Raw genomic sequence first — 12,336 nt, forward strand, 5'->3', positions numbered from 1 at the left:
AGCCCTGTATGTCCACTGATTAGCGGGATGTCAGGTCTAATAGTTGCCATCAGATCCTGAAAGCCCTGAGAGAAAGTGTCTGAAAGCCAGTTGCAGGCTTCTGTCTAACCTGCCTCCGGGGCTGCAGTCTGTGCTACTGCGGAGGAGCAGTCACCAACCAGACCAAGCAATTTTTGAGGTGGGGGACTGTCGCAGATTTCAGTAAAGGTGCCACACACTTCATTGACGCCTGCAACAAGGAAAATGCTTCAGTGATGTAACCACAAATGAAGGCCGTACAATCTTCTGTCACTTCTGTCGGTCGCCACACGTCTTGAGAGACTGTCCATGGTACCTGCTCGTGAGTGTGATGTTGTTCAAACAGCCTGTTGTTTATTACTCATCATATATTTCCTTTTCTTATTCTTCCTCAAATTATATAATCTCATATGTCTCTGTATTAAATTGCATACAATTATCAGCCCCATATTCTAATCTATGACCTTCTGAAGTGATTTACAATCTTCTTCACTGAGCGGCACACTCCATATTTTTCTGCGTTCTCTAAATTTTGAAATTGTGCCCCTATACAGATAATTTATTTTTGTATTTTCTATGAATTGTTAGTCTGAACAAAAGGGATGTTTACATTCCTCCATTCCGAAAAACCTACATTAACAATTACTCTCCATTCTCTGTCCTTCAGTCAACTTCCTTTCCATATTGCCTCATGCTCTTTAATACTGTGTGCCTTCATTTTATCAACAAGCCTCCTACGTGGCACCTTATCAAATCCCTTTGAATATCCAGATACACAATATCCACTGCATTTTTGTTAACAGTACACTCCATCATTTCCTCAAAGTACTCGAGTAAATTTGTCAGACGAAACTTGTTTTTTTAAAATGTGTGCTGGCTATCTTTACTTAGCCCATGTCTTTCTAAGTGAGCATTAATTTTATCCTGTATTTTGGCATCTACAAGCTCATCGATGACCAATGTGAGGCTGAATTATAGATATCCAATTTATTCTTTATTATCTTCTTAAATAGAAGTGTTACATTGACCACCTTCTATTTCCTAGGCTGTTTGAAAGATTTTGATCAGAGCTTTTGCTATTTCCTCTGGGATTTCCCTCAGCATTCTGGGATGTATGAGACATTAGGGCCCGGCACGTTATCTACTTTGAGTTCCAACAACCTTTTCAGTATTATGTCCCTATCGATAGTTATCCTATCTAATTTCTCCTCCTCCTGTTGTACTTTTTCATTCCCGTTATCACTCTTTTGTAAAATCCAAGATGAAATGCTCATTTAGTACCTCCGTAAATCTTGCATTCTCCATGAGATTTCCTTTTACATCTCTTAATTGGCTTACCCTTTTTTCAAACTATTCTTTTTTTTATGTATCTATAAATGCTTTACTATTTCCCTTTATGTTCCCTTCCAGTCCTTCTTCATACCCCATCTTAGTCTTTCAAAACTTTTTTGCTTCCCCTCGACACATTCGACTTGAATTTCTTTTTTATTTTTAGCTTTTCAAATCTAAGTTTAATTTTAGCATCTCCACCCATCCGAGGAGCTCCAACATTTGCTGCGCCACCTTTACTTCTTGTGAGAATTTTGTTTGCTCTCGGGATGTGGGCAACACTGGCAAGGCCCCATTTATTGCCTGTCCTGAGTTGCCCTGAGAAGGTGGTTGTATGTCTTTTCCTCAAACAACAGCAGTCCTGCGGAGATGTTGCTCCTCCAATGGTGAATATACCTGGTCTCTACCCTGATCATCTCCTGTTTGAATGTTTCTCGTCCTTTGTGCACTATTTGATGTACCAATTGTTCTTTACATCTGGGCTCGTTCCCTTTTTATCTAATTCAAATTGGGTTTTTTTCCCAGTCGAGTACCTTTATCTCTGTTCCATCCTTTTCATTTTTTTGTTATCTAGCCTAATTATGATGTGGGCATTCTTACCTCAATGTCCCCCTATTTTATATTACCTTAAATTAAAAAAGAAAGGCTGAAGATAAAACCAAAATATTGGGAATACACAGCAGGTCAGCATCTGTAAAGAGAAAAGGCAAGTTATATATTTTTAGAGTATATCTTCAGATACTCGGTGCTGGATACCTGTTTGTCAACTCATCACTCTCAGGGGATCGTGCAGTGCCTCCTGGTCAAAAAGTTTTCTTTCATTTCTAGGAATATGGGAAGGGAGGAAGAAAAAATAGTCATTAATCCCAATCAGTTTATCCTGTACATCATTCAGATTCATGTGGGTTACTGTAATCTTTCTCCTGCCTGTAACACTATGTGCCCATATGAATTAAGAATATGTCCTTTGCTGCCTTGCATGTTATAACCAATTTCTTATTCACTGCACAGGGTTGCATTATTCCACAAGTTAATAACCAAATTGTGAAGAAATTATTCTTTAGATTCCACTGGCACCTCCGGTTCTTTCATCACACAATCATTATCCTGAGCTTCCTTGGTTCCACATAAAATAGGTCTCCACATCTAAACCATTTATCCTCTTAATAATGATTTTTAAAAGCTTCGATCATTTCTCCCTCCCCCAACAATCATCTTTTTTCAAAGAGAACAGATGGAGCTGCCTTCTCCTCTTTTCACTGCTTGATGATCTAAGACCTTCAATCATCCCTATTCCTGTTTTTCTTTAACTCCGTTAGAATGCCTCTGTCTTTGCATAATATAGGAACCAAACTGTAGATGTGTGGATTATCAAGTTGGTGTTCCTAACCTGCCCTCTCGCTATTAGAACAATAAATTATTAGTAAATTTAAATCCAATCTGTACTTTGCTGGTTTTAGCAATAAAGATGTTGCTATGTCCTTTGTGCTTCTAGTTACTTTGCTGCATTCAGGCTTTTGCTGAATTCCCACCAAATTCTATCTATTTAATAATAAAATAAAAGCAAAACACTATGGATGCTGAAAATCTGAAATAAAAACAGAAACTGCTGGAAACACTCAGCGGGTCAGACAGCATCTGCGGAGAGAGAAACAGGGTTAATATTTCAGGTGGGTGACCTTTGTCTTTCCAATTTTCTTCCCAAGGCAGTGACACCTGCTGAAGTACAGCTCCGTTGGTGTCTGCAGTGTTGTTGCACCTCACCCAAGTGGTCATGCTGAAAGTGTGAGCCTGGACAGTGAGTGTCAGCAGGCCACTGAAACATGAAGGCACAGTAACTGAGCCTGATCCTGTCCCTACTCCCAACTTCCATACACATGCACTCTCCAGTAGGATTGGGCAGCAATCATGAGTGAGAATCCTCGCAGATTTTTTACTCTCCCCAACCCCCTCCCACCTCACTAAGACAGGGATACTAAGGCCGAATGAACTGTCATAATTGCTGCACAGCTGAGATCAGCGAACGCAAAACAGATAGGGAATCAAATTTGACCCCTTCTGGCCAGCGACTTAGTGCTACTGAGGGTGATGACTTTATCCACCAGGCCATAAATTTTATCTGTTATATATCTGCCCTCTTCTTCAAATCCCTTCATGGTCTTACTCCTTCCTACCTCTCAAACCTCCTCCAGTCCGACATCCCAGCTTCCACCCTCTGCTCTTTCGACTCTAGTCGGCTCGGTCGCCTTACCACCAGTGGCAGCGTCTTCAGCCATCTCATCCCCACATTCTGCACCTCTCTCCCCAAATCCTCCCACTTACTGCACCTTCAAAACTCTCCATAAAAAATATTTATTTTACCGTGCCTTTAGGCACCTCCACTCATTCCCTCCTCTTCCTGCTCAGATTTGACATCAAACTTCAAGTGCAATGGGATGTTTTGCTATGTTACAGGTGCTATATAAATGTAAGATGTTATTGTGATGTACACATAAGAACATTAGAAATAGGAGCAGGCGTAGACCATATGGCCCCTCGAGCCAGGGCAGCCATTCAGTAATATCATGGTTGATCTTCTACCTCAACACCACTTTCCTGCCCGATCCCTAAACTGTACATAGAACTCCAGGTGTGGTCTCACCAGAGCCCGACATAATGGCAGCAAGGCTTCCTTAGTCTTATACTCCAACCCCATTGCAATAAAGGCTAACATACCACTTGCCTTCCTAATTGCTGCTGTACCTGCATGTTAACTTTCTGTGATTTGTGTACAAGGACACGCAAATCCCTCTGATTGCCAACATTTCTTAGTCTCTTGTCTTTTAAAAGAAAAACTCTGCTTTTCTATTCTTCCTACCAAAGTGGATAATTTTACCTTTCCCCGCATTATACCCCATCCGCCACCTTCTCACCCACTCACTTAACCTGCCTCTTTGCATCCTCATAGTTTACTTTCCCACCTAGCTTTGTATCATCAGCAAACTTGGATACATTACACTCAGTCCCTTCATCTAAATCATTGATATATATTGTAAACAGCTGAGGCCCAAGCACTGATCCTTGCAGTACCCCACTAGTTACAACCCGCCAACCCAAAAATGACCTGTTTGTTCCTACTCTCTGTTTTCTGTCTGTTAACCAATCCTCAATCCATGCTAATATATTACCCCAATCCCATGAGCCCTAATTTTGTGTAACAACCTCTTGTATGGCACCTTATCAAATGCCTTTTGAAAATCCAAATTTACTACATCCCCTTTATCTACCCTACTAGTTACATCCTCAAAAAAAAACTCTAATAGATTTGTCAAACACGATTTCCCTTTCGTAAAACCGTGTTGACTCTGCCTAGTCATATTATGATTTTCTAAGTGCCCTGTTATCACGTCCTTAATAATATATTCTAGCATTTTCCCTATTACTGATGTCAGGCTAATTAGCCTGTAGTTCCCTGTTTTCTCTCTCCCTCCTTTCTTGAATGGCAGGGTTACATTTGCTACCTTCCAATCCATGGGGACCGTTCGAGAATCGAGGGAATTCTGGACGATCAAAACCAATGCATCCAATATCTCTGCAGCCACCTCTTTTAAAACTCTAGGATGTAGGCCATTGGGTCCAGGGGATTTGTCAGCTTTTAGTCCAAAAATTTCTCCAGTACTTTTTCTTTACTAATATTAATCACTTTAAGTTCCTCGCTCTCATTAGACCCTTGGTTCCCCACTGTTTCCAGTATGTTTTTTGTGTCTTCTCTTGTGAAGACAGATACAAACTATTTGTTTAATGTCTCTGCCATTTCCTTATTCCCCATTATAATTTCTCCTGTCTCAGCCCCTATGGGACCAATGTTTATTTTTGCTAATCTCTTCCTTTTTACATACTTGTAGAAGCTCTAGCACTCTGTTTTTATACTTCTTGCTAGTTTACTCTCATATTCAATTTTCTCCCTCTTCATCAATTTCTTGGTCATCCTTTGCTGATTTCTAAAACCCTCCCAATCCTCAGGTTTACTTTTATTTTTGGCAACATTGTAAGCCTCTTCTTTTAATCTAATACTATCCTTAATTTCTCTAGTTAGCCACGGCTGGATCACTTTTCCCATGGAGTTTTATTCCTCAAGGGACTGTATATTCATTGAGAATTATGAATTATTTCTTTAAATGTTCGCCATTGCTTATCTACCGTCAGATCTTTTAATCTAATTTCCCAATCTACCTTAGCCAACTCGCCCCTCGTACCTATGTAATAGGCTTTGTTTCAATTCAAGACCTGAGTTAACTACCTCACTGTCAAACTCAGTATGAAATTCTATCATATTATGATCACTCTGCCCCAGAGGATCCTTAACTATAAGATTACTAATTAACCCTGTCTCATTACACAATACTAGATCTAAAATAGCCTGTTCCCTCATTGGTTCCACATCCCAGAAATCAAGTCAACAGCAGTAAGCATTGAAGATTGGTTTTAAAGAATCTGATACGCATATCCTGAACTCTCCAGTTTTCCAAAGGGATTGAATATAAGCTTTGGAGAGCCAAACTGTCCAAGTGACAAAACTCCACATTTCAACTTTGCAGCAACCAAATTTCACTGAAGTCATGGCCCATGGGCCAAATTGAAATGTTTGTTCCTAGTGCACAGCTGTAAACTGTTGTTTGCAACAAAAAAATGAAGATAGCAGTGGAAACTATGACCTACTCCTGTTTCTATGTTCCTATAAACTGAACCAAAGGCTAATGTATAGTTGTAGGCAGTGAGATTTTTTTTTAAACTGATTATTATGATGACGCTCATGAGATTCATTTTTTGACTAATGACATCTAGAAAGAGTTAGTCCAAATATAAATTAATTATGATTTGTCCCAGTGAATGGATGAAAAATGGGATTCTTGTGATACAGTAATTTTGAGATGCTATAAAATTCCAGCACAGTTCTTCAGAGGATGAATAATTAAAGGAACATTTAAAATATGATAAATGTATGAAAAATTTTGGTGTTATTTGAACATCCTTTTTATGCCAACTAAACTTCTGGGTAGAGGTAGCTGCACTAATTGCTCCATGGATGGAGCTAGTAATCACTGTAAATGATTATTGAATGGAAAAATTAAAATTCTCATTCATTAATAATGAATATTCCAGTAATCAATTTTTGCACGCTAGAGCTGTAGAGAAAAGATACAGCTGTGCATCTGGAGTACATGTCAGTTAACTACAGTTCTTTGCTGGGAATTGCACGAGGATGCCTTACCAATCAGAACATACGACAGGACATGGAGGGCTGGCGTCCCAGTGCTTTGGTGAACCTGGAGCTGCTTCCAGGAATGGTAGGATGGGGGCTTACTAAGCAATAACTTCTGGGAGTTTCTAATATTGCTGGCAGGAAAGTTAGAAATGAGGAGTTGAGTTGAGGTAAGGTACTTCCCCATAGGGGAGGATGAACCAATCCAGATCACTCCGAGATACCTTCCAGCACCTAGTTATAGAGAATGTTGGCTAAGAAAAGCTGCTTGCTGTAATTTGTTTAGTTTTGACAGTTATTAGTTGGGTCCCTAGATGGGACAACTCTTTATTCATTTTGCAGGAATTTTTTTACATGCATAAATTTTTGAACCCATCATGGTGAGGATTTTTTAAAAATTCATTCATGGGATGTGGGCGTCCATCCCTATTTGCCCTTGAGAAGGTGGTGGTGAGCTGCCTTTTTGAACCGCTGCAGTCGGTGTGGTGAAGGTTCTCCCAAAATGCTGTTAGGTAGGGAGTTCCAGGATTTTGACCCAGCGACGATGAAGGAACAGCGATATATTTCCAAGTCCGGATGGTATGAGACTTGGAGGGGAACATCCAGGCGGTGTTGTTCCCATGCGCCTGCTGCCCTTGTCCTTCTAGATGGTAGAAATTGCGGGTTTGGGAGGTGCTGTCTTGGCGAGTTGCTGCAGTGCATCCTGTAGTTGGTAAACACTGCAGTCACGGTGCGCTGGTGGTGGTGGGAGTAAATGTTTAAGGTGATCGATGGGGTGCCAGTCAAGTGGGCTGCTTTGTCCTGGTGAGTGCCGAGCTTCTTGAGAGTTGTTAGAGCTGCACTCATCCAGGCAAGTGGAGAGTATTCCATCACACTCCTGACTTGTGCCTTGTAGATGGTGAATCAAGAGGTGAGTCACTCGCCGCAGAATACCCAGCTTCTGATCTGCTTTTATAGCCACAGTATTTATATGGCTGGTCCAGTTTAGTTTCTGGTTAGCGGTGACCCCCAGGATGTTGATGGTGGGGGATTTGGCGATGGTAATGCCATTGAATGTCAAGCGGAAGTGGATAGAGTCTCTCTTGTTGGAGATGGTCATTGCCTGGCACTTGTCTGGCACGAATGTTACTTGCCGCTTATCAGCACAAGCCTGGATGTTGTCCAGGTCTTGCTTCATGCGGGCACGGACTGCTTCATTATTGAGGGGTTGCGAATGGAACGGAACACTGTGCAATCATCAGCGAACATCCCCATTTCTGACCTTATGATGGAGGGAAGGTCATTGATGAAGCAGCTGAAGATGGTTGGGCCGAGGACACTGCCCTGAGGAACTCCTGCAGCAATGTCCTGGGGCTGAGATGATTGGCCTCCAACAACAACTGCCATCTTCCTTTGTGCTAGGTATGACTCCAGCCATTGGAGAGTTTTCCCCCTGATTCCCATTGACTTCAATTTTACTAGGGCTCCTTGGTGCCACACTCAGTCAAATGCTGCCTTGATGTCAAGGGCAGTCACTCTCACCTCACCTCTGGAATTCAGCTCTTTTGTCCAAGTTTGGAGCAAGACTGTAATGAGGTCTGGAGACGAGTGGTCCTGGCGGAACGCAAAATGAGCATTGGTGAGCAGGTTATTGGTGAGTAAGTGCCGCTTGATAGCACTGTCGACGACATCTTCCATCACTTTGCTGATGATTGAGAGTAGACTGATGGGGCGGTAATTGGCCGGATTGGATTTGTCCTGCTTTTTGTGGACAGGACATACCTGGGCAATTTTCCACATTGTCGGGTAGATGCCAGTTTTGTAGCTGTACTGGAACAGCTTGGCTAGAGGCGAGGCTAGTTCTGGAGCACAATTCTTCAGCACTACAGATGTTGTCAGGGCCCATAGCCTTTGCTGTTCGTGTTTGTGCTGGACAATGCAATATTTCAATTTCTGACTCCCAGTACCTGCATTTAGCACTCCCTGTTCAGGTATAGCACAGTTTACATTCAGACTAAAACCCACACTACTCTGCTCCAACAATATTCCTCAGTTTCAATCACCGAAAAACACTCCTTGTTACACCAGTGTAACATTTTCCTATTTCTCATGCCAGCCCCTCTGAATTACATTGTGTATGGGCGTTTGACCGCTGGGAATTGCACTGCAACTTCCCAAATTGGACCATTAGCAGATAGAGGAGGCTTTTATTCCATTGAATTCATGGTCTCAAAACTGAAAAACCAGTCAGCCCATGATACTCTTCTTTGAGTAGGGTGAAAAGGAAATATTGTCATTATCAACTAACTTGCAAACTTGAGTTGTACTTCCTGTTGGGTGATTACTCTCTGGTCACTCAGCTCACCTGACATTGCTGACATCAGATAGAGAAACACTCCACTTTTTTGGGAGGAGACCATTGAAGAAATCATACAGTGAAAAATTGCCTGATACCATGCTCCCAGCAGGGAAGTGCCCTCAAAGGGAGAATGGAGCAAAGATAGGGCTACAACACTATATCCCCAATTCTCCAGCCAGTGTACGCTTCAAGCTTGGCTCCTTGCTGGAACATGGGACCAAGGAATTTACCCCATAGTCTGCTCAGTCTGTATTAAGCATACTTCCTACTGCCAGTCACAGCAGCCACAGATGTGTCTGCAGCCAGAATGTCTGATACTCCCAGCTGAAAGAGGCCAGCTAACTTGAGTTGTATAGTCTTATCACTCATCAAAGTCAGCATTAATTTCCCAACCATACATTATTTGCTATTTATGCCAAGAAAGTGTCCCCATACAGTTGATTGGGATTTGTTGAATACAATAGAATTTGAACACTATAGCAATAAATTAACTACATGACTGGGCACAGGGTAATGATTATTGAAGCCATGTTCCAATATTAAAAATCTTTTAGCAATTTAAAATAAAGGGGTGGTAAGTTCTGGATGGATGTACGTGCATGGAACAAATAAAATATATGAGGAGCCAAAAATCCTTGGCCCCAGTCAGGCAGCAGAAGTGCAGCAAAGTGGGTGACAGTGATCGTGTTTCCTGACCTAACAAAATGAAAGCTCATTGAATTGAAGGCAAATTATTTACCTGGTTAGGAGATTGGTTAGGCAGTAGAAGACAGAGAGTAGGGATAATGAGTATGTACTCGAATTGAAAAGGAGGTGACTAGTGATGTCCCACAAGGGTTTGTGCAGGGGCTTCAACTATTCACTATATTAATGACTTAAATAACACAATAGAGAGCCATATATCCAAGTTTGCCGATGATACAAAGATAGATGGCATAGTAAGTAGCGCAGATGGGAACATAAAGTTACAAAGAGACACTGATAGGTTAAGAGAGCGGGCAAAGCTGTGGCAGATGGATTTCAACGTGAGGTCATCCATTTTTGACCAAAAAGGATAGAACTGAATATTTTTTAAATGATAAGCTAGGAACAAAGAGATTTAGAGGGTCCATGTACACAGATCACTAAAATGTAGTGGTTGGGTACAAAAAATAATCAAAAAGGCTAATGGAATGTTAGCTTTTATATCTAGAGGGCTAGTTTATAATGGGGAGAAAGTTTTGCTACAGCAATACAAAGCTCTGGTTAGACCACACCTGGGTCAGTTCTGGGCACCACACCTCAGAAAGGATATATTGGCCTTGGAAGGAGTGCAGCGCAGATTCACCAGAATGTTACCAGGGCTCCAAGGGTTAAATTGTAAGGAGAGATTACATAAACTAAGCTTGTATTCCCTGGAATATAAATGGTTAAAGGGTGATTTGATTGAGGTTTTTAGGATTTTGAAAGGAATTGATAGGGTAGATAGAAAGAAACTTTTTCTGCTGGTGGGGGAATCTAGGACAAGGGGACATAACCTTAAAATCAGTGCCAGGCCATTCAGGAGAGAAGTTAGGAAACACTTCTTCACACAAAGGGTGGTAGAAGTGTGGAACTCTCTCCCACAAAAAGCAGAAGATGCTAACTCAATTAATAATTTTAAATCTGACATCGATAGATTTTTGCTAGCCAAGGTTATTATAGGATATGGAACCAAGGCGGGTAAATGGAGTTAGGATACAGATCAACCATGATCTGATTGAATGGCGGAACAGGCTTGAGGGGCTGAATGGCCTACTCCTGTACCTATGAGTGGGTTGCTGGCCTTGTGGAAATTTGGGACCCACATCTGGAAAATAATTGAAACAAAATATTGGGGGAGAAATCACTTGGAGCGGAGAAACCACCACTCCTCGCCGCTGCATAGATTTATACCAACAAACTTATGGCGGTCTTTTCTTCGGGCACTTCCTCGAATAGGAAGCAGAGAAGAGCCCAGCGTCCATTCAGGTGAAGCTAGGATCCTGGGAGAAACGAGAGGATCGATCTCTCCCCTTGGCCAATCAGATCGCAGCATTTTTGACAGCTGCGTTCACTGTCTCTGCCGGCTTGCAGCGTTAAACCAGGAAGTGAAAGGTACAACGTTGTACATCAATGTAAAAACATTTATAGACAGCGGAAAAAAGAGAGAGGGTTATAAACATTTGAATTAAATAAGAGAGACAGAAGGGAAAGGTAAACAAAAAAAAAGTTTTTTAAAAAATATTTTTTAATGACCAAAAACTATTAAAATAAGGAGCAATGAGACATTTTTAAAAGTTAATTTTTAGTTGTTTTGCAGTCATTAAGACTTACCATGCTGTTAAAACTTAGTTTAGACCTGTATTTTTAAGCGTTTGGTGGCATAATTAGTTACTTTCCAGCTGGGCAGCACTTTTTCAACGATTTCTCTGATTGCAGTGTGCGATGTCTCTTTAATTCGAAGCTATCATCGCCGGGGAACCACACTGAGCAACTTCCAGATTTCCGTATTTCACTGCACGTGTGAACGCCGGAATTTGCTCCTCCATTCTAACAATGGAGAGCGTTGTTGAGCTCTCCGTTATTTCACGAGCCATTTCTGCCCCATTAACTTGTGTCCCATTCATGAAAGACTTAACATCTTGTAGATTTTATGGTCTTGTTTAAATGTGTTACAGGTCCTATAGTTTTCCAATAGCCGTTCTCTAATAGTTTGATGATTATTACAGTGTTATAACTTAATTTGATACCTGGCATGGAAAATATTGGTTATTTATATCTGACTATTCACTGACAATGAACGTAAAAATGAATTAATTATATTTTCAGATTCTTTATGAAAGTCTATGAAGACAAATGTACACAGGACGACTTGGGTGTCAACATTGCATTCTCTTCTTAAGAAATCTCAATGTGGTGACATCGATTTTAAAAGGAACTCTGATTTAATAGCAGTTAATATATTGCCAAATATGCATCAGGTTTAATGGATAGTTAACTTACTGATTTAAAAGTAATACAGTTAAGTGCACTTTCAATTGTTGGAATCATAATGATTTTCAATAGCAATTATATGCTGTTAGATATATATTGGGAAGGTGATTTGTAATGTGCATTTAACTTACCATCTGCTTGTACTCCAATTGACTCCAAGCCTCTATACTGAAAACTACATTAGTTATTTCTTTTGTACTGGGGGAATACTTTTCATCCATCATCACTATTCCAAAACAAGGTGGACAAATCAATCCATTAGTGAGCACCTTGAGTGCCATTCCTTCTGGACAATTCTTTTTTCTTCGTAAATGCACTTGATACTGAGGTTTCTCGCTCTCTTCTCGTCACTGCCTCCCTTTTAGATATTTCCAACTCTGCTGCATTTGCAAACCAACCTTCATGATCAGATATT

The 12,336-nt window shown here is 40.9% G+C and overlaps 1 protein-coding gene across 6 annotated transcripts in view; it reads left to right on the forward strand.

Annotated features, from left to right (window-relative positions):
* Positions 1 to 12,336, forward strand: part of LOC137327980 (serine/threonine-protein kinase BRSK2) — a 734,949-nt gene that overhangs the window by 579,381 nt on the left and 143,232 nt on the right. The gene's annotated exons all lie outside the window — the stretch shown is intronic.

Source organism: Heptranchias perlo, chromosome 12 (genome assembly GCF_035084215.1).
Source record: "Heptranchias perlo isolate sHepPer1 chromosome 12, sHepPer1.hap1, whole genome shotgun sequence".
Lineage (NCBI taxonomy): Eukaryota > Metazoa > Chordata > Chondrichthyes > Hexanchiformes > Hexanchidae > Heptranchias > Heptranchias perlo.